Raw genomic sequence first — 5,344 nt, 5'->3', positions numbered from 1 at the left:
GATTTCTTAGAAAATATTAAATGTGCCGCATTAACGCGAAATTATTTGTTCATCCATCCCAGCAAATGGACTGTACATTCTAGAAAACATGGGTTAAATATATGCCACATTTTTGCAGGCTGACATGTGGGCCAATAGGTAGAAGCCTACGCAGGGCGTTCTCAACTTGGTCAACAAATGATTATGACATCCACAGCCATTGGATTTATATCCAACGGCCGGCATGCAACTTCAATCTCTCGTCTTCTTCCTCCAGTGTCGCTGGGACCGCCTAGTCTGACCTCCGGCGGCTCTGCTTAGCACGCACAACTGCGGAGCGCTACCCCACCGCCGGCCAGGCTATCCCTCCACCCCTCCACACCTCCTGTTAATCTCCACCGACTGCAACCCCACGCCGCACCAGAACTAGTTATAACCCTTGTACTCCTCTCAATCTGCGACTCCACTACCACGTCTTCCCATCTTTGGGTCGTTCCCGTCTGGGGACTCGCCTTCGTCCACTGCCTCGCTGCACTCGGCACGGCGTGGTCAACGAACGAGAGTAATCGGAAGAGGACTGTACGTGGAGAGCCTGACGGCTGGGACCCACGAGGTCCATGGTCACATGCAAGGAAAGTTCCTTCTTATTAAGTTGAACAAAATGTTTCCTCCCCCTGATAGCTGGGACCCACCGGCTGTATCTTCGCACAGAAGGAAGTGCCTCCGTGTTATGCGAAAAAACTATTCCTCCCGTTGACAGTTGGGACCCGTTAGATTTTGTGGCTGACTTGTGGGCCTAATAAGCGGACGTGTACACAGGGCTTTTCCAACTTAATCAACAGATGATTCTAGCAGCTGGACCGTTGGATGTTAATCCAACAGCTGTGCTCCTTCTTCAACCTCTGTTCTTGCTCCTTGATGACCCACAAGTATAGGGGATCTATTGTAGTCCTTTCGATAAGTAAGAGTGTCGAACCCAACGAGGACCAGAAGGAAATGACAAGCGGTTTTCAGTAAGGTTTTCTCTACAAGCACTGAAATTGTAGGTAACAGATAGTTTTGTGATAAGATAAATTGTAACGAGTAACAAGCAATGAAAGTAAATAAAGTGCAGCAAGGTGCCCAATCCTTTTTGTAACAGAGGACAAGCCTGGACAATTTCTTATAATGAGAAAAGAGCTCCCGAGGACACATGGGAATTATCGTCAAGCTAGTTTTCATCATGCTCATATGATTTGCGTTCGGTACTTTGATAATTTGATATGTGGGTGGACTAGTGCTTGGGTATTGCCCTTAATTGGACAAGCATCCCAGTTATGATTAACCCCTATTGCAAGCATCCGCAACTACAAAAGAAGTATTAAGGGAAACCTAACCACATCATTAGACATATGGATCCAAATCAGCCCCTTACGAAGCAACGCATAAACTAGGGTTTAAGCTTCTGTCACTCTAGCAACCCATCATCTACTTATTACTTCCCAATGCCTTCCTCTAGGCCCAAATAATGGTGAAGTGCTATGTAGTCGCCGTTCATATAACACCACTAGAGAAAAGACAACATACATCTCAACAAAATATCGAACGAATACCAAATTCACATGACTACTAATAGCAGGACTTCACCCATGTACTCAGGAACAAATGTAACTACTCACAAAGCATATTCATGTTCATAATCAGAGGAGTAATAATATGCATTAAGGATCTGAACATATGATCTTCCACGAAGTAAACCAATTAGCATCAACTACAAGGAGTAATCAACACTACTAGCAACCCACAAGTACCAATTTGTGGTTTTGATACAAGATTGGATACAAGAGATGAACAAGGGTTTTGAGAGGAGATGGTGCTGGTGAAGATGTTGATGGAGATTGGCCCCCTCCCGATGAGAGGATCGTTGGCGATGATGATGGTGATGATTTCCCCCTCCCGGGGGGAAGTTTCCCCGGCGGAACAGCTCTGCCGGAGCCCTAGATTGGTTCCGCCTCGTGGCGGCGGAGTTTCGTCTCGTAAGCTTGCCTCTGATTTTTTTCCAGGGTAAAAGCCTTCATATAGCAGAAGATGGACACCGGAGGGCCTCCAGCGGGCCCAGGAGACAGGGGGCGCGCCCAGTAGGGGTGGGCGCGCCTCCACCCTCCTGGCCAGGGTGTGGGCCCCCTCTGGTGTTTTCTTCGCTCAATAATTCTTATTAATTCCAAAACTGACTTCCGTGGAGTTTCAGGATTTTTGGAGCTGTGCAGAATAGGTTTCCAATATTTGCTCCTTTCCAACCAGAATTCCAGCTGCCTGCATTCCGCCTCTTCATAGTAAACCTTGTAAAGTAAGAGAGAATAGCCATAAATATTGAGATATAATGTGTAATAACAGCCCATAATGCAATAAATATTGATATAAAAGCATGATGCAAAATGGACGTATCAACTCCCCCAAGCTTAGACCTCGCTTGTCCTCAAGCGGAAGCCGATATCGAAAAATATGTACACATGTTTAGAGATAGAGGTGTCGATAAAAATAAAATACGGACATGAGGGCATCATGATCATTCTTCTAACAACAACATAAATAGATTTTATCATATGATTTCTTTCTGCTCAAGTAACGATCAATTCACAATGTCAAGTATGGTTCAGAAACTTCATTGGGAACTAGCAAACTATAATCTCAGTCATTGAAGCAATTGCAATTTATCATAACATCTGAAAGAGTCAAGAATAGAGCTTGTCAGCAAGTCCACATACTCAACTATCATATAGTCTTTTACAATTGCTAACACTCACGCAGTACTTGTGGTTATGGAGTTTCAACCGGACACTGAGAAAGATAGGGGCTTATTGTGTTTGCTCCCAACGTATTCACCTTTGGGTGATGTCAACAATAATAATTCATGCTAACTTACATCCAATTGGATATATATATATATCAAGATCTTTCAAACATGAGGAGGTTGCCAAAGGATAAAATGAAAAAGGGAAAGGTGAAGATCACCTTGACTCAAGCATAAAGTAAAAACATAAAGTAAAAGATAGGCCCTTCGCAGAGGGAAGCAGAGGTTGTCATGTGCTTTTAGGGTTGGATGCACAAAATCTTAATGCAAAAGAATGTCACTTTATATTGCCACTTGTATATGGACCTTTATTATGCAGTCTGTCGCTTTTATTGCTTCCATAACAAGATCGTATAAAGATTATTTGTCTCTACACTAATAAGTCATACATATTTAGAGAGCAATTTTTATTGCCTGCAGCATGACAACTTACTTGAAGGATCTTACTCAATCCATAGGTAGGTATGGTGGACTCTCATGGCAAAAATTGGGTTTAAGGATATTTGGAAGCACAAGTAGTATCTCTACTTGGTGCAAGGAATTTGGCTAGCATGAGGGGGAAAGGCAAGCTCAACGTGTTGGGAAGATCAACGACAATATACTGTCGGTGGGAACGACACCTATGGGATCACAAGAATCCCTACTACGGTTAGCGTGGCGCGGGGTCGTGAGAAGAGCGGATTAAACAGATAGCACACGGTTCGTTTATCCAGGTTCGGGCCGTGAGGATGCGTAAAACCATACTCCTGCTTTGGTGGATTGTATATCTGTGTTCTTGAGCTAGCTATGGGGCGTGAGGAGTTCCAAAAAGCCGAATCCTCCTCCTGGTCACCTCGGGCCTCCTTTTATACAAAAAAGGGGTTGCCACAGTGGCACACAGGAGGTGGAAAGGGTACAGTGATGCGAGGTTATCCTCCGCATTACATGACAGGGCGCATTTAATGCATCTTGCTTATGTGTCCTTGCTTTATCGGGGACGGGGGAGAAACCTATCTCGTCCTGGCCAGCGATGCCTGTGATGCCATGTAGGTACGCAGGCAGCTGAGGTGGCGCAGTGGTGGGTCTTCACGAAGATCTGCATGGCGCCACGCAGGTGCCTGCAAAACTGGTTGGGGCGGCAGCTGCATGCATGTGGTGGTGGAGGTTTAGTCGGCGTGGGCCGGATGGTGGCCCTGCATATGATCTTCCACCAAGTAAACCAATTAGCATCAACTACATGGAGTAATCAACACTACTAGCAACCCACAAGTACCAATTTGTGGTTTTTAAACAAGATTGGATACAATAGATGAACTAGTGTTTTGAGAGGAGATGGTGCTGGTGAAGATGTTGATGGAGATTGACCCCCTCCCAATGAGAGGATCGTTGGTGATGACGATGGTGATGATTCCCCCCCCCCCCGGAGGGAAGTTTCCCCGACAGAACAGCTCCGCCGGAGCCCTATATTGGTTCCGCCAAGGTTTCGCCTCGTGGCGGCAGAGTTTCATCTCGTAAGCTTGCCTCTGATTGTTTTCCAGGGTAAAAGCCTTCATATAGAATTCCCCACCCTACTGGCTAGGGTGTGGGCCCCCTTTGGTGTTATCTTTGCTCAATAATTCTTATTAATTCCAAAACTGACTTCCGTGGAGTTTTAGGATTTTTGGAGCTGTGCAGAATAGGTTTCCAATATTTGCTCCTTTTCCAGCCAGAATTCCAGCTGCCAGCATTCCCCCTCTTCATAGTAAACCTTGTAAAATAAGAGAGAATAGCTATAAGTATTGAGATATAATGTGTAATAACAGCCCATAATGCAATAAATATTGATATAAAAGCATGATGCAAAATGGACGTATCACTCCTGTCTCCCATGGGTGGCAGTGCTGCCATGTACCCGAACCAGTCAAGTTTCCCACTCCTCTCCATCTGCGACTCCACTTCCGTGTATTCCCCATCTCCGAGTCATTCCAGTCTGGGGCCTCGCCGTCGTCCACCGGCCTTGGTGCGCTCGACACGGTGTGGTCAACATGGTCAACAAACGAGAGTCATCGTAAGATGACTGTACGTGAGAGGCTGACAGTGGGGACGCACCACACCCATGGACGCATGCATGCAACTGCATCCTTTTTACCGTGAAAAATAATATTTTCTCCCCCTGACTGCTGGGACCCACCAAATACATCTTCGCACGCAAGGAAGCGCGTCCTTATTACGCCAAAAAGAATGAATACTACCGCTGACAGCTCGGACCCACCAGCTATATCTTCGCACGCAAGGAAGTGCCTCCTTATTACACACAAAAAAAAGAATACTCCCCCTGCTAGCTGGGACCCACCATAGTGGGAGGCAGACTTGTGCGCCTACTAAGTTGACGCGGACGAAGGGCTTTGTCAACTTAGTCAATATGAACGATTCTAGCTCCAGTGACAGTACGATGTCCATCCAATGGCCATAGTGCTTCTTCAACCTCTGGTGTTCTTTCTCTAGCCTCCCAAACAAGCGTCTGTCGTGCCGCCTGCTCCTGACTCCCGTGTCCGGCTATGCTACCACCGCTGGACA

The sequence above is a fragment of the Triticum urartu genome, chromosome 6A (genome assembly GCF_056163025.1).
Source record: "Triticum urartu cultivar PI428250 chromosome 6A, HENAU_Tu73, whole genome shotgun sequence".
NCBI lineage: Eukaryota > Viridiplantae > Streptophyta > Magnoliopsida > Poales > Poaceae > Triticum > Triticum urartu.
This window is presented reverse-complemented; position numbering follows the sequence as displayed.